Below are 26,455 nucleotides of genomic sequence, written 5' to 3'. Positions count from 1 at the left end.
TGCCATAAATGTTAAAAATATGCGTTTCTAGAGCAATAAGCTATACAGTATTACAATATTTCAATCAAAATCTATTCAAAATAGAATAAGAGAGGTAATAATAGAATTGTTACACTTTTGATCTATTCCTTAAGAGCAGCGAAATTGGTGACCTCTCTGGCGCAGCGGTGGGTGCTGTGGTTTTAAGCTGGAGTTCCTGCATTCGATTCCCGCCAGTAGCAAATTGTGTGATTTTTAATATTCTCTGGTTTTTAATTCTGGTCTGGTCCGGAGGCGTCGCGTCGGCCGAGACTATTGTCAACCTAACCGACAAAGACGTGACGTTGTACCTTCCGGTACGATGTCGCGTAGAAACTGATTAGAAGAGGGATACCCCGGGTTTAGTAAACTGCTCTATCTGTTTGAAATGAAAGTTTAATGTGCAAACTTTCTAGCCCACAATAGAAGGCGGGGAGATAGTCTCATGAATTCTTGACTAACCATCTCGCAAATGTCATGAATAGGTATATAAGACTGCTTTGTAGGACTGGAGTAGGTATTTAAACTCCATCATGGAAATCCCTACAAGAGATCTATATTAATTTTATAAAAATCTTTATCGCACACACAATAAGATACAAAAAGAAGCACAATAGATATAATTTAAAAAACCTTCTATCGGTGTGCAAAGACGGTCTTATCGCTAAGCGATCTCTCCAAGACAACCTTTAGCGAAAGTAGTTCCAATTCGGAACGGGTTGGTGCGGTAGGTATAGGTACTAAATAAAAATATCTTTGTCATAAGAATCCGTACTAATATTATAAATGCAAAAGTGTATCTGTTTGTTTATTGATTACGTATACCCAGCTCAGCTAGGCAGCGAAAATTTTCTCAACGTGGAAAGGACAAACTAGTTGTCTTTCCCCAAAATTTTGTCCACTCTTCGAGCAATGGCCGCACGGGTGGAAATAATTTCCAAATAATATACGTGGAGTATTAAACGGGGATAAACTTCTAATTTTCCTTGTTGTCGTGACAAGTGGACGAGTAAATTTTATAACTTGTCTGTGGATATAATCCGGGGATAGCAAAATTGTCTTTTGCTTGCTTGAATGGATATATATTCCATCCTCAGCATATTAAACTCATACAGCACAGGTGTTTCTCCTCTTATGAGAAATCGTATGAGTATGATTTTTTTATTGCACAGTTAAGTCTTGACTGCAATCTCACCTGGTGGTAAGTGATGATGCAGTCTAAGATGGTAGCGAGCTAACCTGTGAGGAAGTATGGTAGTCATAACCCCTAATAGGTTTCTAGGCGTCATCGCATCGTAACAATAAATCGCTTAGCGGCACGTATTTGTCGGTAGGGTCGTAACTAGCCACGGCCAAAGCCTTCCACCAGACTATACTATACTATTGCTACATAATAGTGTATATAATATATATTACAGCCTACATACATTCAAGGAAAATACCTGGTCCATTACCGAGTTGTTTCCGTATGAACTTATGCTTTATTTACCTTTAGGCCTACTTCCAGCGGTGGACGCCCATCGGTTACATATTAGGGCACTAATTTTATTCTTTGCTAGCGGTCCGTCGTGACTTTGTCCGCGTATAAATCAACCTTAAATATAGACATTTGCTGTTGCGGACTTTGTTTTAGAACTTTTAAAGGGGAACAACTTAGTCATACTTGATTTTATCGAAACTATACTAATCGTTTACGCAGCGCAAAAGCACTCAAAAGGAATTAAAACCCCAATTTTGAAACATTCTAGATTAAATTGAGTTGCTCTTTCTGGTTTTAGCGTGATAATTTATAGTTTGTAGCCTTCCTCGATAAATGGGCTATACAACACTGGAGTTTTTCAAATCGGGCCAGTAGTTCCTGAGATCATCGCGTTTCAAGTAAACAAACAATGACTGCTAATGAATAATGTAGTGACTGCAGTGTCACTGAATCAGTTTAAGACTAGACTGGATTAACATAAAAAAAAAGAGCACGAGAAATGATATAGACGCATCAGCGAAAGCTGTTTACTCTAGTATATAATAATAAAACAAACTTCAGATTTATACATTAGTATAAGATTTATGTTTAAGTTGATAGTTGGTTTACATTTATCATTTCGTGATTCTGTTAACATTTCCCTCCAGTAGGCGCGCGTGACGGCTGCGATGACCTCGCGTGCTTACTCGTTTTGCTTTCGGCAGAATATCAGAGCTATGCTGAGTCGCGACCATTTAGTTTCTGCGGCATATGGGTTTAGTTGAAAGGTTTATTTGTAACCTATCGTTTTCTTATTTTTTTATGTTCTAGGTGGACATAAAAAAAATCTATTTGTATTACTTGTGTTTTGTGTTACCGAACGTATTTTCATTATTTCTTTCTAATTCAAGTTTAAAAAAGCGAAGTAAACGCGGACGAAGTGAAGGGCAACAGTTAGTTACGAGTAAGTAATCATCGGCCAAGGCTTCTTTAATAATAATAAGGCCACAGTCCACCACACTAGCCCATTGCGGATTGGTGGACTCCACACGCCTTTGAGAATATTATACAGAACTTAAAGGGATGCAGATTTCCTCCCGATGTTTGCCTTCACCGCTAAAGCAAGTGATATTATAATTGCATAAAACGCACATAACTAAGAAAAGTTAGTGGTGCGTTCTGGGATTCGAACTCGCCCCCCCGAAAGTGAGGCCGAAGTCCTAACCACTAGGCTATAAATGCTTCATTATATAATAATATACAATGTGTAACAGAATTACGAAATAATGTTGAACATGCATATTTCATAAGGAATATTAAAACCCCCTGTAGAAATATTAAATCAAAAGTAGCATATTTATTAATCCATACAAACGAACTTAGAACATACTAAGTGTTTACTTATGACAACCCTATTGAAGATAAAAGACCGACACGCGCAGAGTATCTACGCTACGCGACCTCATAAAGTGACAGGAGTCACATGATTTTGATTTTGCATGTGATGTTAGGGCTGTATCTGATTTCTTTCAGTGGTTTCTATCGCCGTGGTTTACTCAAAAACTATTAGGTTTTCGGTTTCACAGATAAGTCTCAGAGACCGTACATAATGTACTTCGAAAGCCTGTGAAGTATTATTTCGGTTTTTATTTACACGTTGCATACTGTCAACTTCAACAGTAAAGATAATTTTTTTCCTCAAGTAAATCTGCGGTGAAACCCCTAGCTACTTAGCTACCCCTAAGATTCTTAATCGTATTACCAATAATGAATATTTAAACTTTTAAAAGCTATACCATTAAAGAATTCTTTTAAAATCGTAATCCCTAATTCTGATAACAGTGGGTACCTACTTACTTGTCCATTAAACTCTGTTAATAATAATCCCTTTTTTCTCCACTTTCATTCTTCCAGCCATTATTTAACGATGGTTTACGCAAAGCATTTTAAAATACATTTCTAGAATTTCAAAATTTCTAGAGTAGAATATCTTTAGTTGCTGGAAAATATGTTTTTTTCGCTCTTACAATTAATTGTGTCCCTTTACATTCTACTAATTCTAAGTATGATGAAGATTATAAATATGTTTAATTTCTACTCGCTGCTACGCTATACAGTTTTACCATGTTTCAATCAAAATCTATTCAGCTATTTTAGAATAAGGAAGCTAATAATAGAATTGTTACACTCTTGATCTATTCTTAAGAGCCGTGAAATAGGCGACCTCTTTGGCGCAGCGGCGAGTGCTGTGGTTTTAAGCTGGGGTTCGTTATGTTATGTAATTATTTTATGCCTCATTGGCAGAGCAGGTAGTCATTCTGGAGAAGTTAACTATCATTGGCAATGTGGAAGGACAGAGAACTCGAGCCGCACTGCTCTCTACACAAAACTGCACGAAGCTTTAAGTGTCGCAAATAGCCAAGTCACAGAGCACGACATAGACCGGAACGCCTTGTGTGAAAGGGGTCACGACCCTCAGCAATGAGGAACTCTACGTAGATTAACATTTGCAAGTGATGTTAGCTTATATTATTTCTTTCAGTAAAAACTATTATTATTATTAAACTCTTTATTTGTATACCACAACATTAAAATATATAAAATATAACAAAAACAGAAACATATCGAAAGAAGTAGTAATACAAAAGGCGGCCTTATCGCTTAATAGCGATCTCTGCCAGGCAACCTTTGAATTAGGAAAAAAAAAAGAGGAGAATAGACTGCTGGTGGCTCAAATATTGGTGATTTACTGAAACATAAACTAGTGTACACAAACAGATGAAAAGTAAATAATATTATTAATAAATAAATATAAAAATAAACTAATATAAATAACAACACTTACATATTTAAATACTTCAACATACAATAAATGAGTAAGTGTATACATGCTATTAATAGTCGTTAACAATATAAGTGGCCTCAACTGCTCTTTTAAATATCGCCATCTTTTAACTATGCCAATGGTTTACCCAATATCTAGCGTTAAAATTTTTAAATCAAAGAAGCATATTTATTTCAATATAAAAACTAATTCAAAACACTCTAAGTGTTTACTTATGACAACCCTATTTAAGAAAAAAGAATGACACGCGCATAGTACCTACGCTACGCGACGCGTACCTAATGAAGTGACAGGAGTCACTTGATTTTACTTTTGCATGTGATGTTAGGGCTGTAGCTGATTTCTTTCAGCAAAAACTTTGGCAATACTTTACCCAAAAACTATTAGCGTTTATGTTCCACGGATAAGTCTCAGAAACTGTAAATAATATACTACCTCTAAAGCCTCTGAAGTATTATTTCGGTTTCCAATTACGTAATATATGTTGTCTATCGATGGTTGATGTGCTAAAAAAGCACGGCTCGATTTCCTAAATCCAGGCTGATACAGGTATTTTTACAGAAAGATCCAATAGGTACTTCCATTTTTGGCAGAACCGGGGAATCGAATGAGATGCATTATCAAAATTAAGCTTAATTTGCTATACTCCGCGAAAAGCAGGAGAATCTGTGTGGTGTAATTTATAATTTCTTCAATCCTTATACCCCACACCAAACAGATCTTCGGCAATATACCCTCTACGCACGTTTCGCTCCGAAACCGGAGCATCATCAGGAGATGTTGACTTTACAATGAATAATTGTTAAGAACAACAACTTCTTAACAATTATTCATTGTAAAGGCGTTACTTTGCGGAAATCCATGATATATTATCAAAATTAAGCAAATTAAGCTTAATTTTGATAATATATCATGGATTTCCGCAAAGTAACGCCTGCTTCTATCCAATATTCGAATGAGATGCCTAATTCACACTACCGTCCATAAACTATATACAAACAATCTCGTCAGTACCTTGATGACAAAAAGAAAGACACACAAACGCACTGCGTTATTGGTCTATGGGAAAACCCCAAAACTAAACCCCCTCTCGTAATATAAAATAGGTCCGTCAATAATAGGTTGAGAATACAGAACTAAGAACATACCTTTAGAACATTAGAAGTAAAATAGTTACAGTCAACTGCTAAATAGAATGAATTAACTAACCATCTGTTTGATAAACACTACTAAAATGGAGTGGTTTTTGATGCTTAAATATTAGTAGTGTACACGGTTTCTGGATGTTTTTAATTCTGTGGTTGAGGATGATGATGATAGTTTTCTATATATCTTCTTGACATAGTAGGTATGAAACAAATTGGCTCCCGTTGTGTACGCTTGGATCATAAAAACTGTGCAAGAGATTTTATTTTTTTAGCTTCGATGGGGAAATTAAAGAGGAAGGTTTATATGTAGTTTATTGTTTTATATTGCACCCGTGCGAAGCCGGGGTGGATCACTAGTTGCAAATAAAAAAAGGTGTCAGATATTTTTACAGATTTCTTTACGAGTTTTTTTTACAAGATCTACTGTCCTGGATTACCCATTCCGACTGTGAGTGCCTGATATGAATTGTTCGTTTGAAACAAAAGGCAATAGTATTCGATTCAGCGGAACCAGAACCGGCAACCTTGTAACGAGCACCCAATTTAAATGCCCACAAAAAGTTTCCAAATCACCGCGCTCTTGCTTCGAGAGCTCATTGTGTAGGCGGACTTCTTGGCGGGGCGGGTACAAGTCACAAGAGATAAGCTGAAGACCAAAAATATCTTAACGTTAAGAATCAGAGGATAGGGTCCTCAATGCTTCATTCTGCTGCAAAGCAGTATTGTTGCAATGCCATGTTCCGGTCTGAAGGGTGTGGTTGCCGGTGTAATTACAGGCATATGAGGCTTAACACCTTGACCTCAGGTTGATGGACGTCCTTGAACTGTTCTGTTTATAGGTGATTGCTTTCTACTTACCATGGATGACGTATGGATAACATAAGATGGACTATCCAGTTCCAACTATCAAAATAAAAATGCTGAATGCTGAAAAAGCTTTATGAAACTGATTTGTGGGGCGCTTCATGTATCGTATGCTACTTTTTTTTTATTCTGAGCTGATTTTCGTGATTATACTTTCAAGAAAACGGATAGGTTCTCTTGATAGTTTTTTGGGTCGTAGGCGTCAATAAATAATTTTAGATGGCTTTCAAGACTACTAATTTAAACACAATTTTAGATGGCTTAAGAACGCAAACGCTGCTCGCTGTGCAAAATATTGCATAGGGTTCAAAAAAAGTAACGTTAATGAATGAATACACATTTATATCCTACCACAAAAATTACATAAAAAAAGAAAAGTATAACAAAACAACTTAACAATTTGGCGGCCTTATCGCTTCATAGCGATTTCTTCCAGGCAACCAATGGCGAAGATAAAAAATACAGGTGGTGCATATATACATATACGAATAAAATAAATATTCCATTACTTAAATAAATATATATAAAACATTATTTTTAACTAAAGACAAATAAATAATAAGTAATTACCATTAGAAATATAATATATAAAAATGTTTCTTTGTTTGACTAGGGATTTCGAAATTTCTAGATTTCTCATATCACAGGCCGGGTCAAAAGCTATTGTTTATTTCATTGTCTAGAAATTTTCAGTACCAGTGTGAGGTTGGAAACTGGTGGCGTCACCATGCCTCGGAGAGCACGTTACCCATCGGTCGCGCCTGTAATCCATGTGATAATAATCGTGTTAAAGACTGCCCATTTGCTTTAGAGCAGCTTGGTGAAAGAATGCTCTAATTGCGCCCCTTATCATTGTGTATCACCCTGTGCCCTACAGTGGGACATACAAGGTTGATGTTGTGTAAAAACAAAATAAGGCTGAAAGATTTAATAACAACAGGTCAACTTATATGGCATTGTAATCACAGCTGTAATCATTCGAAGTAAACACCTTTACAAAGCCACCCTATTAGCATCAAGTATGTACCTAAATTATGTTCTCACAAACACGTCATACTTGTATTTGCCGGATCGTTTATGTTTATATTTCTTGTTAGTATAAAGTTATTTCCAGCTATGATGTCACGCGCAACGGCAGTCCGTGACGATTGTAGAACTGCGATTTTTATAAATTACTCGCCCGTGGTCTCACTTGCGTATACGGCGTATCTACTTACCTACTTATGTTATCTCAACAAGTAAGTTAGTAGTAGTAGATCTTTTTGTCACAGAGCTCGTCCGGGGAAGTACTACCACCATGCTTATTTCTGCCGCTAAGCAGCAATGTCACAATGCTGTGTTCCGGTTGAAAATAATTATCTAATATTGATAGTTGTTTCCAGTAAAAATATACCCTTACGTTATATGTAAAATACACCCTAAGTAAGCAAATTAGAGTTGCAGAATTCCATGTTATATTATGAAAACCAAGCTTGATTTTCTATACGGCGCAAAAACCAGGAGAATTCGTAGGGTGTAATTTATGATTTCTTCAATCTTTATACTCCCAAACCAAAACAGATCTTCGGCAATGTACCCTACACACGTTTTGCTCCGAAACAGGAGCATCTTTAGATGATGACTTTAAAATGGATAATTGTAAACTTAACATTTATTTTCTAACCACTTAATATGTTTTCAAATCCATTCATGATTAATTGGGTTTTTTTTTATTGTTAAGTATTATATCATTGATTTATTATAATCTGTACTAAAATATTATAGATAATTTCGTAGTTAAGTCACTTGACACAACTAGCAGATAGTTTAGTTTATGGCTCTCTTTCTTATAATCGCTACTGCCTGTAACTTGCACTTGGTTTGTATAAGCAAATGTTTACACCAACGCATTTTCATTGATCAATAACCCCTTTCCTATGGAATATTACGACTATGAAAAGACCCTCCGCGTAGCATCTATTTATACTTAAACAATAAACGTATGACTTGTGAACTCATGCTTGTCACACGTAGGAGGTTGTTACGAAGCACGCTGTGCGTCGAACCAATTTATCTGCATCGGTCATCAATCAATTATAATGAATGAATGAATATACTTTTATTGCACACCACAAAAAGTACATAGGAAAAGAAGAAAAGTATCACAAAACAACGTATACAATTTGGCGGAATCATAAAGGAATAATAAACGAGAGAGCCGTGTGGTGACGACTTATCTGAACAGCTGTCACCTTTCTTATTCCTACGGTGTCGTACGTTCACTGTGTTACTACTACCATAAACTGCGATCACGAACCTGTATACCCGTGGTAATTATGTTCAAAACCTCCTATAGAGAGGCCTTAATAAAAAAAATATTTATTTCAAGTAGGCCTAATATAAGCACTTTTGAAACCTCAAGTCTGTCTGTTTGATGATTAGAAGAAAGCATCGATGAGAAAATCAATTTATACTTCTTCGTAAAACTAGTGTGTCCTTTTCTTGCTGCCTCTTGTAACTTACGCTTCTATCACGTAGGAAGTTATTACTCTACACGTGTAACAAATAATTTATCTGCATCGGTCATTGAACTCCTGGTTTTAATTATGTCAATTATGGTTATAAAGCCTTGACGTTGCTTTCAAGTTTGTCCGGACATACATCCTTTTAAAACATTGTTTTCGCTACCTCCTATAACTCACGCTCGACTATTTGTTACACGTGTTGCAAAATAGCCCAACGGGGGCTATTTTGCAACACGTGTAACAAATATATCTATACATTGGTCATCGACCTATCGTGTTATAATCAATATATTAACAAAAAAGTTATTGGTATTGGGTACATACTTCCTTATAATATCTTGATTTTTACATTGTCTCCTCTTTTCCTATCAGCTAATACTAGTAACACGTAGAAGGTTGTTATACTAGATATACACCAAAACATTTGCATTGACCATAAACCTCTTAACATAAAGATTTAATTTTGACGAAATAGCTCTTCAAACAAAAAAATGCCAACAACAGAGTGTACTGTTTTCAGTGTTAGTGTAAGTTTGTTTGTGAGTTTCTTTGTTCCACCATAATTCTAAAATGCTTTAACTGATTTGAATGCATAGAGCATCTTCAGAATCTTAACATCATTCCGCCGAGTAATATTGACTATAAACTATAAAAAAATTCAATGCGGCTCAGTATGGCGCCATTATTTTATAGTTTACTAAAGTAAATACATAGAACTATTGTATTAACTGAGTTAGTTTTTGTGGTACCTTAATATTGTTACTTTTGTAATTATTTACAACTTACGCATGTAGAATAGAATAGAATAGAATAGAAGAAGTTTTTATTGCACATACAAATAGAAAGCTAGGTAAACAAAATAAACGATAACACAAAATATTTGCGCAAAGGCGGCCTTATCGCTTGAAGCGATCTCCTCCATTGGTTGAAGAAACATATTGCATAAAACGTAGGTTACCACTATATGAATCAAAACGTTGCATCGGACAACAACCCTTTTTTTGTTTTTTTGTCGTGGTGGAAAAGCTTATGGCTACCTCTGTCCTTTTGGGCAGGACAGAGGTTATGTGGGACTCGTTAACCCGAACTAAAAACCACCACGGCATGTCCCTCTCGTTGGCTTTATTAGACGTCCGGGGAACCCGTTGTGTACTTCCCAGACATCTATCAACAACCCCAACTGATTGCCAGGGCTACTACGCTAAGGAAGGGTGATCAGGACAGCTTGACCCCCCCTCAGACAGTAGGGAGACTCGTATAGGGACGGGTAGCTAGCCCAATAACTACCCGCCGCCTCCCAGGGCAAGCAGACGTGCGGCATATTATCGGACAAAAACCCTACAGTTCAGCCAAAATAAACGGAATAAGGCATAAGTACAACGTAGCAAAACACAGATCGTTACTTTAGCATCTTGATAATCTTCTTAGTTTCCGCGTCCTCTTATAACTCGCACTGGTCTCGTGAAGGAGGTTGTTGCGCCACATGTGAACCAACGCATCTGCATCGGTCATCGACCCCTCGTTTGGATTATAACGACTGTGAGAAGGCCGTGACGTCAGATTCGCAGCCAAAATACCTCGTGCTGCGACTTGAATGCCATCTTGTTTGTTTTACGAATTTCTATAGCCGTCAAGAATCGCTAATAGCGTGCATTTTTCTTCGAATCCATGCTTTTAAATATATTTTGGTATTTCTCGAAAGCTTAGTTTTTACATTGATTCCGCTGCTGCTGTATTCATAATTATACTTAGTTATTATGAGGTGTGGTGACCGCAGCCCAGAATGTATTTGTCGTCAAACTCTCATCTTCCCGCGGGTGACGTACGTACGAGGCGACTAAGGGCATATAACGGAGAACTGGCAGCTGGAACTAGTAGTAGCACAGTCATCTGTGCTACTACTACCATATACTGCGACCATCAACCCGTCTGCCCAGCGTAGTGATTGTGAATCCTAGAGGCCCTAGAAGCCCTAGGAGGGTTCGGGAGAGACCTATAGTCCAGCAGTGGACTGGTTAAGGCTCTCCAATACTTTAGTTTAAACAACGTGTTAAAACACATTTGTTACAGCGAAGTTAATATCATCAATATAATCAACCTATTAGCGGCTAGTACAGGGCACGCATCTTTTCTCAGAGTAATATAATAAATCATAATAAACTAGCGGACCCGTGCAACTTCGTCTGCACCAAATCGGTTATTACCAGACAACACAAATAAAATGACATTTTCTAAAAATGAATCCTAGCCAGATCGCTTATCGCCCCTGAAACCCCCTGTATACTAAATTTCATGAAAATCGTTGGAGCCGATTCCGAGATTCCAATTATATAATATACAAGAATTGCTCGTTTAAAGATATAAGATAAATAAATATACTACTTCAGTACACACATCGCCATCTAGACCCAAAGTAAGCGTAGCTTGTGTTATGGGTACTAAGATGCCTGATGAATATTTTTATGAATAATATACATAAATACTTATGATATACAGATACTAAGAGTGAGAAGAGTTTAGGCCGTTGTCCTGGCCACGTGCGGATTAGTAGACATGCCCTTGAGAAAATTATGGAGAACTCTCAGGCATACAAGTTTCACCGTTTCTTCACCATTGAAGCATGTGATATTTAATTGCTTAGCTAAAAACGCTAATAACTCCAAAAATTTAGAGGTGTTTAAAATTCGGTCCTTCCGAAAGGGATGCCGAAGCCTTACACACTAAATATAAGAATATCACCGCTTTTTATAATTAAACTAAGGGATTTATTTGATAAAGATGTACCGCTAAGCGAATAAACGTTCCGGTACGATGTCGCATAGAGACTGATTAGAGGTACGTGTTTAATATAACTGCCCTATTCCTAACACGTTAGCCCGTTACCATCTTAGACTACATCTTCACTTAGCAGTGAGCTTACAGTCAAGGGCTAACTTGTAACGGAATAATAAACAAATTATGTAAAATACCCGGGCATTGAAATGAAACGGTAGGTAGGTACGGTAGTCATTTGTGAGGTTGAGTGTATGTTTTTTTATGATACGATTCCTATAGCAATCTTGGACCTCCATATAACATTTATTAATAACAGAACACATTTATTATATAGAGAGTCTACTATGGAATTTATTAATTTCTTAATGATATGGCTGCTTCGAAGTTACTGCTACGTTTTCATCTGTAGCAAAATAGGACCATAACGAAGAGGGATACGAACCCATGCCCACACAAGTGCGCGTGGGTTCGTATCCCATGACTTTTGCGGATACAAACATAAAAACAATATTGTTAAAACCAAATATATTAATAATTTCAAAAAAATGGCGGGCTTAATCGGCTAGCTTGAGGTACCAAACCATAATGGCGGCATTTTTGGCATGGCGGTGAGGTATGACAACATTGCGGCTTGGCTTTGACAAATTGTCTATCTATAATCTGTGGATGGAGACACAGGAAACGAAAAGAATTTACGATTCAAAGTAAATAAATGGTTAAATTAAAATCAGCATACTAAATAAATGGTTTATATTAAGCTGACTTGAAATAAATACTACCTACACTACTTCAACAAGGTTTATCATTTTATTTGCAAAAGTTATAAATAATAATCCTTCGTACAAAAACTTCAAAACTGATGGTGTATTATAAATGAATAAGTGATCCGTGGCCTAATTGGTCAAAGGCATTCCGATCGCGATAGCCAGAGAGATGCGGGTTCAAGGCTTATCGGTTCTGCAATTCGACCTAATATTATACAACAAGTAACGGAATTACGAAATAAATTTTTTGAAGGATGCATAAGTATATTTTATAAGGAATCACCCTGTTAACATATTGAATCAAAAGAAGCATATTTAATTCAAAACGTTCTAAGTGTTTACTTATGACAAAACTACGATAATGAAAAATTATCCATGTCTGTGCTAAATTTCATCCATTACCATTCAGCCATTATGGCCGTGTTTGAGTCACAAACATCCATCCATCTAAAGTTTCACAGTTATAATATTAGTATAGAAGTTTTGATTAAAGTCAGGTTAAATTTCGCCATGCAGACTAATCTCTAAAACTAAAATTAGTACACCTCGCCAACATCCAATTTCCCGAAGTAATTTTAGTTGAACTACGTTTGTTAAAACAAATCGGGACAAACCGAGCAGCCATTAACAGATCTTGATTAGTGCGTACATGACTCCGAGGATCGTTAGTTAGTTTAATTAACCAACTGAAGTTACTATTGAGCTTCGGGACGAGCTGGCAGTTAAGCCGATGATACATCAGTGGCCTTAGAACAAGATTTGCGTGCCCGCAATCGAGGAGTCCTTTTTTTTTAACTCTGTATCTTCAAAGTAAAATATATAAATACACAAAGACAATACACACATCGTTATCTAGCCACAAAGTAAACGTAGCTTGTGTTAAGGGTATTTATATGACAGATGAATATTGTTATAAATAATATACAAAAATACTTATAATATAAATATTATTATTAGATAAACACCCAGACACTGAAAATATATCATGGTTATCACACAAACATTTTCCAATTGTGGGAATCGTAACTTAGAAAGCAGTGTTAATCGGCTGTCAAAATAAATTGGCTAAAATTCATTCGTTTTACAGTCACGGTACTTGGTATTTTTGTTTTACACACGTTCTGTCAAAAGCCATAGCATTGTACAGCCCAAGTATTGCAGGCTTTTTGAACTTTAACACAGTGAAAATAGAATCCATTTTACTCCTCATCGATTGCGAGCTAGTATGTCTTGTTCTTAGGCTACAGTGGTAATTCGTTTTTATATATTGGATTTCTTTTTTCCGGATGTTGGCAAACCTGACGGTAATTATTTGATTCACTTTGCAATTGTGCGTTGTAAAGTCATCCTTTTGTGGTATTGCAGCGAGAGATACTTACGGAACATATTTGATAGGATTTCTGTGCAAAAAAATAAAATAACACAATAATCCTTCTTCAATATTATAAATGTTATTGCTTTTTCGTTAATTTTTCTTCCTTTACGCCTTAACTAAGCTACCAAACTAAGCTAGCTAACCAATCAACTAGATTTTTGGCATAGAGTTAGTTGAAGGGACGTAGATCAACATGGTCTCTTTATTCCAGGAAAACAAATAGTTCCCATGGAATTTGTAAAAAACCATAGACAAAGAAGGCGGGAAACAGGTAGTCATTAAATATAAATTATTTTCAAGCCATCCTTTCGACATAAATCTCCATGCATTGCATAACATTATGATATTACCCCGATTTACATATACATTAAAATTTTCAACAAACCCATAGGCAAACGCTGGCACGGCTGAAATTAAAACCCGCTTGAAGCGAATTATTAAGCAGACTTAATACAGACTACAGATTTTATCAATTGTCAGATAATATTTAAATTTTTAATCCTTAAATTCTGTATAAGATACAAGTTATATCTTTAATAATATTATAAAAATAATATTCATTATATTATGTATAAAATATTAAAATTACACGTAAAATCGCAACGATATTTCAAAACCTATATCTAAATTAAAATTTAACTTAAACTAATCACTATTTTGGTTAATTATATATATTGAGACCGCGGAGACCTGCCTAAGCCTACGAGATATAACGCTGCGGTTGATTGCCTATGTGATTTCATATGGTGGCAGAAGTTTTAGCAATTTTTTGCGCAAATGATCAGCATGGCTGAGGAAATTAATGGCTGCAGCCAAAGTTCACGCGACCATACTTGTATATTTGCACATTCGTATCTTGAAGTAGTAGACTAAAGACTACACACAACAAAATAAATAATCACATAGATGAAAAAAAAAATAGACCTTGCACGAGATAGCGAGCCTTCTATTTATAAAATTGCAACTCAAAATAGAACCAGGCGGCTAGGGACAGCGTAATGCCTGCTTTAATGGGCAGCACACGTGACGTGGTGTCGATGAACACTTATTATGCTGTACCAGACGTGATACCAAAGAATATCTTCCAGGTAGGTGCATTATTTTTGATGGATATTTTTGTTTTTAAAGCATTTTTGTAGATACAGATTGATTTGTATTCTTAAAATGAATTGCTGTTCGTTAGTTTCACTAATACTCAAGAAAGATTGGACTAATTTAGGTCTTCAAATAGTCGTGGAAGTCCAGGGAAAATTACAAAATCATTCGTTAAAAAGGTAGCAATTTTAGATTACTATCGAATTCATAAATACTATCGCATACCCCCTGTATGCGTACTGCAAGATTTTCCTATCATTGTTGTTTAAATTAGTCTTCTTCTCTCCCGTTTCTGCATTCGTAGCTCTTATAATGGTGTAAATAAAAGTCAATCAACACATTGCACGAAATCGAATGTAAAACATAGTTTGAATTATATGTATTACTAGCTGACCCCAGCGCCATCTGTCGGGCTGATTTGTGAATCTAAACCATCCAGGGTGCCGCCAAACGAATAACGAAAAATTCATTCAAATCAGTCCAGCCGTCTAGGAGGAGTTCAGTGACATACACACGCACACAAGAAATATACACGCACACAATGAATAAAGATATACGTACCGGAAGGAGGATTTTACCCTGCAGGGACCGGATTCAGTTTGACAGGCTAAGAAAACTGCGGACTATACGAGCCAACTACCACGAACCCCCAGCTACCTCTGGTGTGTGAGGGTAACTGGGATTGATCAAACCATTCTCAGATATCACGATAGAGAAGGTATGGAAGGTAAGACTAAAGTATAGTCCTTTCAGAGACGTTGCGTCTGTAGGCATAAAATGAATATGGAAAAATCAAAGTATCTGTAATCTCTACCCAGTATGCCTTGATGCAAATTGAACATTGCGGTCCTTATCTGCGAAGGCGCAGACGCTGAACATTTGTTGGCGCGTGCATACTCGGCTCGTTATTGGAAAGCGCTCGCCCATACAAGGTGTGGAATGCGACAATAGTCTTAAAAACCGGTACCTTTGACTGAGGACTTTTGAACGGCGAACCTGAATTATTTTGGCCAGAGTAACTACCTCTCTATACTTACATAATAAATGCGTATGTGTGTCCGTTTATTTGTCTATTTTTTATTCATACTAGTACTATCAATTTGAAGATATGTCGTTTTTTTTATTCGTCTGTTGGTTACCGATATACTGCACCAATCTTGATGAGATTAGGCACATATATAGCTTGCATCCTAGATATGGACTAACGATACTTTTTCCTAAAAATACGAGTAGAACCCAGGTGACGCGTTTCCAGGTAGGTACTTTAAATTATTATATAGCATTTGTAGTTGTAGTGGTGGCAATGGGCCTGGCACATAGTTCGGAGAAAGGCTGGACGTTGGAGTTCCAAGGTGCTGGAATGGCAGGCCTGAACTGGTAAGCGCAGCGTTGGTCGACCCCCAACGAGGTGGAAAGACGACATTAAGCGCGTCGCAGGTAGCCGCTGGATCCAAGCGGCACAGAACCGTGAAATTTGGAACTCCCTACAAAAGATCAATGTCCAGCAGTGGACGTCTATCGGTTGATATGATGATGATATAGCATTTGTCACCCATGAAAGGAATTTCGTCTAAATTTTGCATCTAGTTAGCTTTCATCTTAGAGACTGTATAGAATTCTTTTAACCTGGGAAATGTAAAGGTTCTAGCAAGATTTTTAAAAAAAAAAATAATGCCCGGACGAAATCACGAGCAAATGCTTATATTTGTTTGTATGTATATGGTAGTAGTAGCATCAGAGGACGCTGCTACCCGTTCACTGTTACATTCAGTCACCTCGTACTACACACGCGGGAAGTGGAAGGGTCCTGACGACAGTATTCTGATCTGCCATAAGCACACGGCACTAATGACGTCACATCTTTTTAGTTAGTGGCGTGGCTGCGTTGAAAATGTCCAGCACAATTATTAAGTCTTGAGACATGTTGGACATCGTTTGGCTTACCAAAAGGTGCTAGATTAATTTCACGGTTGGGACATTTAGCTTAATTTGCTATAAACCGTGATAACCAGACAAATCTGTGCGGTGTTTAAATTTATATTTTTTATTAGCCGGGTGGCGACGCTTCGCTGCATTTAAGTCTGATGCTCGGAACGATACATAAAATAAATCATAAAAAGAAATGCAGCGTTGAGTAAAAACTTGAAGTACCTACCAACGTCTACACTACATTACGCTATAAAAAATACAATACACTAACACACAGAAGCTAAATTTTCATATATCTATCACTATACTTTGCTTGCAGTTTCTTTCTCGTTCTCAATTTTACTTCGATTTTCAAACTCCTATTTTGTCCACTTGTTTGTTTGTTTGAAAACTGTATTGCACACAAATATTTTATACAAAGTAAACACACATAATACAAAAGAAACAGAATAGAAAATGGGGCGAGTAGGAAAATTATAATAAACTACTTACTTATAAATCCTAATACTACACAAATATGTGAATATATATCACTCTTCTTAGCAGACGCCTACGTTGAACTAGCTATGGCAAATTTCAGCCAAATCAGTCTTTTCATAGATTATTCAGTCAGTCACCTTTTTCTTTAATATATAGATTTAAGGCACTTAAAATGGTAAACTCATTACAAACAGACTGACTTGCTTATATAGTAGGCCTACTCGTAATAAATAAATTTTGATATTTTTTTAATATTAAGGAGATTACTTTACAACGCACTGTTGAGATGTACTCGTACGTTCATTGTGTAATGGTTTAAAAAAAAGTCTACAACCAATATTGAAAAGTGAATCCTATTGAATCCTTTGTTTCAAAAGAGTGGCATTCGAGCAAAACCACAGGCGCATCTAGTTTAATACTTATAATAATAAATCGTTAAAAGTTTAAAACTGGTGCCTGAGCGCTTTTTGATCGGTGAACCAGAATTACATCTTAAAGTAGGTATAGTAAGAAATAACTGAACTTTAAATTGGAGAAATTGGAAGTAGGTGCTTAATTGGCAAATTTGGCAAAATAATATAATTTAATTGATAATTTTGTGACATTAAAAAGTTATACGTTTTATATTTGTGACTTTAAAAAGTTGTAAAAGGTACGTTTATATAGGGTGTTTTTTTTGGACTCATTGACAAACAAACACTTTTTGACTACCTTTGGCACAGCGTTGTACGATTGTGAGTGAGATTCCGGGTTCGATTTTTGTCAAGGGCCAATTTGAAAATTAAGAACCTAAATGTCATTTACAAGTACATCGTTGGTCTTGTGTGGATCACGAGTTTCTACTTCCGAATCGGGCAAAAAAAGTTATGGCAGATCAGGATACAGTTGTCACCACCCCTCCACTTCCCGCGGGTGTCGTACGAGGCGACTAAGGGAACATAACGGAGAATGGACAGCTGCTTTCTCTGTGCTACTACTACCTTCTACTGCGATCAACAACCCCTTTATCCAGTGTAATGATTATGGGAAACCCTCCCGTATGGAAGAGGTCTGAAGCTGTGTATAGGCTGTCGAAGATGATACTGATCTGGTTTCCTGCTAAAAAAGCCTCGGTTCTAAAACAAGCATATCTATTCTTATCTTATGAATATTAAAAATGTACCTGTTGCACACGACTTCGTCCATGTGTATTTTTGGTTTTTCCGGCTGGAGTTTCCCGGGATAAAATGGGAAAAAATCTCATATCCATTTCCAGGATACAAAGTATTTCTATGCAAAACGTAAATAGGTATTAAAGTTACTTTTACCAGAATGATTTTCCAGAATAAGTATTATAACCCATCCATCCATCCATCATATAAGTCCATCTTCAGTCCAGGATGTAAGCTACATGTGTGCCGAAAATAAGTAGCAAACAAACAAACAGACACACCATTTTATTCATAACAATATTATGAAGCGGTGATAGCCTAGTGGGCTTAGCTTCGGCTTTCCTTTCGTAAATCCGAGTTCGAGCCCCGGCACACACCACCGACTTGTATCTTTTTAATTTAGATATCACTTGCTTTAAACGGTGAAGGAAAACAACGTGAGCAAACCTAAATGCCTGAGAGTATCTCTATACCTCCATATTGTTCTTCACGGCGTGTGAAGTCTTCTGGGCGCGTGTCCTTTTTGGTAATGGGTTGATGATGATGGATAACCCCCTTTTAACCCCTTCCCCCTAACCCTTTCCAACAAGCCGAGTAAACGCGAACAAAGTCGAGGGAAACCGCTAGCAGTAAATAAAACCCGCTTATTACTTTCCAAAATTAGCGCTTTCCAAATTCGAACACTCTTGTTTATAGTTTGTACTATAGTAAAGAAAATTGTGTATTAATTCTATAATATAATCTGTACACGATATCAGAGATCTGCATAAACAAGGTGAAAGTCGTTGTCTAGTCGCGATATCTATTTAATCTGAACGCACCCACAGATCGGTGCAGGTTTACACTCAGTTATATGGCATATCTATTAAAACTAAATGCACTGCGTGAAATATCATTTCTACATTTGGTACAGACAGTAACTTAAGCTTTTTATATATCTATACTTATAATAAAACTGTAACTGGAAGATTTCTGTACATTTAATATATTTTGAAAATTTTGACCGGGGGATGCTTTATAATCGATACTGAGTCCGGATATTCCGGGTCAACATATAGGCTACTTTTTATCCCAATAAACAATAAACTTCTCCCGGGATATGAGATGAAATTTTTTACAAATTTTACTTCATAGCTCCGTTAAATTTGAACTGGTTTTTTTTTATTTGAAAGTGTATACTATCAAGCATGTGTTGTGTACATTTTAATGAAGATCTGATAAATATTCTTATATCATTATTTATATGTTTGAGATAAAGGACATACTTACATCTTCACAGATAACAGCGAGTCGCAAGGCATATGGGACAACGATCGAATGCATGCGTACCATCTTACTTATATTATAAATGCAAACTTTTTGAGTATGTATGTATGAATCGATGGAGATGTTTGAAGTAATCATTATTACTTAAAAAAAAGTCCGGGAGGCTAAATGTCTAACTGTTAAGGCACAATAACCGCTTTTTGCTATAATTTGTCAATCAAAACACTGGTACAATCTTAAGATGGTGACGTTCCTATCAGATCTTTTTCCAAATAAATAGTTTTATAGTTAAAGTTGATTATGTACCTGCAAATTCCTCTTTAAATTATTCATATTGGACCTATCGTTTAAACGTTACGACGGGTATAGAAATGCTTAAAAATATTTTAATTATATTTGATGCAGATGAAGTTGCGTGGGTCAGCTAGTAGATACTAATATTATTAATGTATCTATACAACCTCCATGTATGTTTGTTTGTTTGTAAACTTTATTTCACACACAATTAACGATACAGAAAAAATATATAACAGTAAAAATAGCTTAAAGTGGTCTTATCGCTGAAGCTTACTATTTTTGCTTTGAACTTATTTTAATTATTATGTATCATTGGTATATCTTATGATATAAATAAATAAAGCGACTTGACAAAGGGAGATCTCTCCCAGACAATCTTTGGCGAGACGAAATTCACAAAACGTGTTGGTTACAATAACAGATAAATTACTTACTACTAGATAATACTACAATATACCTATTACATGGAATACATCCTCATACTACATAAATATCTATACAACGTGTAACGGAATTACGAAAAACTGTTGAAGAGTGCATAAGTTACATAAGTATATTTCATAAGGAATCACCCTGAAAAAATATTTAATCAAAAGAAGTATGTTTATTTGGCCATAAAAACATATTCAAAACATTCTAAGTGTTTACTTATGATAACCCTATTGTAGATAAACGACCGACGTCCGCATAGTACCTACGCTACGCGACGAGTACCGAATAAAGTGACAGGAGTCACTTGATTTTACTTTGGCATGTGATTGACCTAATTGATGTGTTACTTATTTTGGCATTGCCTTATTCCTCGTTATGGAAAACAGGAATTAGGTATATTCAGTATACCGGGGAAGTACTATCGCCATGCTTATTTCTGCCGCTAAGCAGCAGCACATAAAGCACATAAAGCACTTTAAACCTACGCCTCAAATTGATGGACAAAGGGCGGCATGTTACACGACGTGCTCCTTGCATGCCCTGGAGAAGTGTTGATATAACTACAAAAAAATGTAAAAAAATATGTTATGCATTTTTGCTTTTGACTGTACTTCACACGAGGGTTGCCAACTGGCAATTATTTTACTTTATAATCCGAAGTGATCTCTAAACTAAATAACTATTTATAGAGGCTTCGCAATCGTGCGCGGGGTCAGATGTTAGGTGTTCCAATTAAAGCCGGATTAACCGTAGCCGCTACCATTCGGTTACTGACTTTATTTACATTACACCCGATGTACTATTTCATTAGGGCTGTGTACACTGGTGTGGTGAAGTTATTTATGTTATTACTAAGTTAATGTTAATTAGATAATTTGTTAACTTAGGTACGTCATAAGTTTAAATAAGATCACTGTCGTATTCTGTAATGGGATAATGAGGGTTTATGACGATAATGTAGTACTTTGTTAATGCACAAATAGAAATCATTACCACATTTTACGTGAATCCAACTGAAAGTTTTTACTTAAGCAAAAATAGGAGTACAGGTTATTGTGACAGACTTTGTCCGGGGAAGGACTACAGCCATGCTTAGCGCTGCTAAAGCAGACTCCACCGTCGGTAAGGAAGGCAGATTAAAAGTCAAAGTCAAAGTCAAAGTCAAAAATATCTTTATTCAAGTAGGCCCACAGGTGGCATTTTTGATGCGTACATAAGAACCACACGGTAGTGAGATGATGGCGATAACCACATTCGTAAACTTAAAACTAAAGCTACGAGGGTTCCAAACGCGTCCTGGTCTAAGAAGAAGCCCACAACAAACTTAGCCGGGTGTTTTTTTTTTTTTTGTTATCACCATCTCACAATGTCATTTTAAATTATTAGAAGAGCAACCTGGTTAGAGCAATAATTTACACCCAAGCTTTTTTATCGTTTACGTAGTCTTTTATACTATAATAGGACTTTTCTATAAGCTTACGTTTAATACAAACTTTGAACTTTTTAAGAGACATCTCCAAGATGACAATTGGTAGTTTATTGTAGAATTGTATGCAAAAACGAATTATGAATTTTATGTAACCTAGTATATTGCACTGTAAGTTTATTCTTCTAATATTTAAATTATTGCAGTCACATTTTTTTTTAATTTAGAAATGTTTTTATGAACGTACATTAAATTTTCAAATATGTACTGACTATACACTGTCATTATTTTAAAATCTTTAAATTTATCTCTCAATGACTCTCTCGGACCCATGTTGTAGATAGAACGAACAGCCCTCTTCTGCAGCACGAAAATAGTGCTAATATCAGCAGCATTACCCCAAAGTAAAATTCCATATGACATAATGCTGTGAAAGTAACTAAAATAATAACTAGGTCTAGGCGTCAATGGTTTGAAGACCCCAATGGCGAAGCAGTGAAAGCTAAAGTTTTAAGTTGGAGGGCCCGGGTTCTATTCCCGGCAGGGGCAATTTTGGGGATTTATAATTTATGAATTTTCTCTGGTCTGGTCGCTATGTGATTTAGCGTTCCGGTACGGTATCGCGGAGGAACCGATTTGGGGCATGGGTTTAATATAACTGTCATACCCCTAACAGGTTAACTGGTAAGTCTCGCAGTTTCTACGTCGGTCATATGGCGTATCTTCTTTACCGCATAGGCAGCAGAACTAAGCCTGTTCGATAAATTATTTACATGAGGGCCCCATTGAAGTTTAGAATCTACCGAGAAGAAGCCAACATGTAAAATAGAACATGTTCTAATTTAGGTACAGGGCTATCAACACGTTGAGTTAATACGCTGGAGATTTACGTACAACAGAACTGGCAAAATACTTTTTCTTATTCCACTACAATGCAGTCTAAGATGGTAAAGGGCTAACCTGTTAGGCGTATGACAGTTATATTAAACCCATCCCCCAAATCAGTTCCTCCGCGATACCGTACCGGAACGCTAAATCGCATAGCGACCAGATCAGAGAAAATTCATAAATTATAAATCCCCAAAATTGCCCCTGCCGGGAATAGAACCCGAGCCCTCCAACTTAAAACTTTAGCTTTCACTGCTTCGCCATTGGGGTCTTCAAACCATTGACGCCTAGACCTAGTCTGCGGTCAGGCCTACGTCATCGGTGTGAAATGCGACGTATTATGTGACCGGGCAAGGCCACTCCGGCCGTTACACAAAGACGCCGTGTTCCCAAAAGAGCCACAATAAAAAATATACGACTTTAGCTAGTTAGACTGCAGACTTGTACCTATTTTAGGTATCAAAATAATCGTCCTCAGAATATTTCGATCCTCCTGATGCATTGGTTATAGAAGTGCAGTTTGGGCATTTATAATTTCTGAATTAGCTATGTTGTGGAATGGTTGCCAGGGCTAGTTTTTTTTTTTTTTCGGATTGTGGTCGTAGGCCTGACCGCAGACTAGGTCTAGGCGTCAATGGTTTGAAGACCCCAATGGCGAAGCAGTGAAAGCTAAAGTTTTAAGTTGGAGGGCCCGGGTTCTATTCCCGGCAGGGGCAATTTTGGGGATTTATAATTTCTGAATTAGCTATGTTGTGGTATGTTGCCAGGGCTAGTTTTTTTTTTTTTTTTTCGGATTGTGTGTAGTTGATTAACCCTAATGATTTTAACAGAATAACGCGGGCTTGTTGGCGTGCGCCGGAATCAGACTCTGCCAGGAAGAGTTTGAACCCTAGGGCTCGAAGAAGCGAAGGAATCGTCGGCCTGAGGGCGCCTCATGTGAGGCCGAACCTTGGCTCAGGCGACGATTGGAGTGAAAGGGTTACGGACGGTGATTAGTCCGCGCGCTTCAGAAAACGTGGTGGGAGCCCACGTCCGGATGACGACAGAAGTCGGAGACCTACGGCAAGTTACCAACATAACCTCTGCATTTGCTAACGTCAACGGATTGACGGCTTCTTGTTAAAGCGTTGGGCGTGAGCCAGTTGTTTCCGCATACACTAGTCTTGTATAATTTAACTTAGATTCGTAAAGCAATAAAGCAGTATTTCCTGAAATTAACAGATGTGTTATTTCCACCACCTTAACCTTTAGTAGACTAGAAGAACACGGCGCTACACTCTTGGCTCCACAAGAAGAATCAATATTTAAGAACCAATCCCAAAACCACAAAGACGTGCCGCTAAGCGATTTAGCGTTCCGGTACGATGGGTTTAATCAAAGAGGCTTTCCCCTAACAGGTTAGCCGTTACCATCTTAAATTGCATTCAAGAACTTATCACCATCATCATCATGTCAACCAATGGACATAGTTTTTTTTTAAGGAGTTCCAAATACCACGGTCTTGTGGTTTGTGAGTCTGCCAACGCTGTGTTTACCAATGTAATGTCGCCATCCCCAACGTCCATCGGTTCTCCGAGCGATGATCCCCGCCCATGGCGACATCAGCTTCGCAACTCGTTGAGATATGTCGGTAACTTTGGTTACCATCTAAAACTGCATTATAGTGGGATTAAAAAAAACGATGATAATTGCTCGCAGATCGCATAACATTGATTTAATATGTCACTATTGATGCACTATTGGTGATAGCGCATTGTGTAGGAGCTCGACACGCACCTTTCTCGGCCCCCAGAAGGTTCTGAGGGCCGAGAAAGGTGCGTGGAGTCCACCAACTGGGCCAGCGTGGTGGACTACGGACTTAACCCTTGTGGGAGGAGACCCGTGCTCTGTAGTGGGATGGTAATCGGTTGATGTGATGATGATGTCATTAAACATAGCTAAAAACACTACCGACTAACTTGTTATAGAAAGAGGTCTAAATCAAACCATTATTGGAAGATGACTGGATCATTTATTGAATAACCTTAAGGCCTACCCTCATAAGTATATTATTGTAATAATACCCACAACATCTCCCCCCTTATAATAAGTCTAATATATTTAATTACATATCACCTTAAGATCAAAATATTTAAATAGGTAAGTAACATTATTATCGTTATTACATCTTCTTCCTTTTTCTATAAAATTATATATTTTGTCATGCACTCATAGTAGGTTATGAAAATCTATATGTACCAATTATTATTATTATTATTATTGTATTAACATATCTAAACTTAGCTTAATTTTAAGACAAAGCTAGACTAATTTATTTTAAAATAATATTTTAGATTATTACACTTAGACTAAGATTATTACATTGGATTTATAGTATAAAGCATTAAAACGTGTTCAAAGATAGATACCTAATAGTTATATTCGCTGGCAAAACGAATGGGCGATCGTACAACTCGACCACTGCTTGTTACCCGATGGGCAGGCGGTGGTCGCGGTGAACGCGCCACGTTCGGCTCCGTGGTCGGAGTGGTATTACCCGTTGGCGCGAAGTTAAAACTATCCCAATCCAAGCCAGGGGAATTGCTAATTCGATCGGCATCGTTTCCTCGACTTGGTATTTTCATCAAATGTTGCCTATTACGTCTATAAACGCCACCGTTTTCAGTTTGTACCCAATACGATCGTTTTTCTTGTGCTGGACGCAAAATACGAGACTTGACCCATATTTTATTTTGTTTCATTCGAACGGGATCGTTTTGAGATAATGGTATTAAACTTTTAGTTCCTCGGTCATAGTATGACTTATATTGTTTTATTCGTTCAGCACGATTGTCTAACATTAACTGCGGATTAACAGTTTTAGGTTTTAACTGAGTATTTCTAGAGGGCAAACGAGTATTTAACCGACGACTCATTAAAAGCTGTGCCGGTGACCACTTTTCTCCAGAAAGTGGTGTATTTCGAAAATTTAATAGCGATAGTTTCCAGTCTTCGCCACTTTCGTATGACTTACACATCATAGCTTTTATAGTCCGAACGTTCCGTTCGGCGAGCCCGTTGGACCGGGGATACAACGGAGAACTCGTTACATGTGTGAAACCCCAATTATTAGTAAATAATTTAAATTGTTCCGAACAGAATTGGCCAGCATTGTCAGTCACGAGCCTTTTTGGAATACCAAATCTACTGAAAATATCTCTGAATACATTTATAACCGACGCACTAGTTAAATTGGAAAGATTAACAACTTCGACAAATTTAGAATAATAATCTACTACGAGTAAATAGTATTTATTTTGCAACTCAAATATGTCTGCCGCTAAGACTTCCCACGGCAGCGCCGGCACGGGGTGCGGCGCCAGCGGCTCCCGAGGGCTGGCCGCGCGGTGCCGCTGACACGTGTCGCAGTCCTGCACCGCGTGCTGGATGTCAGTGCTCATCCCGGGCCACCACATGACGTCACGGGCACGACGTTGACATTTTTCCACACCCATATGGCCTTCGTGAATACGCTTCAGCATTTCCTTTCGAAGTGCTGACGGCATGACGACTCGATTGTTTCTGAACAAAATTCCTTTTACCACGTGAAGCTCACTTCGAACGGCCCAATATTGCCTCACAGCCATATCTGTTTCTCTTTTATTATCCGGCCAACCATTTTTGTAATATTCACCGACCGCTCTCAATGTTTCATCTTTTCCTGTTTCTTCTCGTATTTTATGTATCATTTCGGGGTTAG

The sequence above is a fragment of the Pararge aegeria genome, chromosome 2 (genome assembly GCF_905163445.1).
Source record: "Pararge aegeria chromosome 2, ilParAegt1.1, whole genome shotgun sequence".
Taxonomy (NCBI): Eukaryota; Metazoa; Arthropoda; class Insecta; order Lepidoptera; family Nymphalidae; genus Pararge; species Pararge aegeria.
This window is presented reverse-complemented; position numbering follows the sequence as displayed.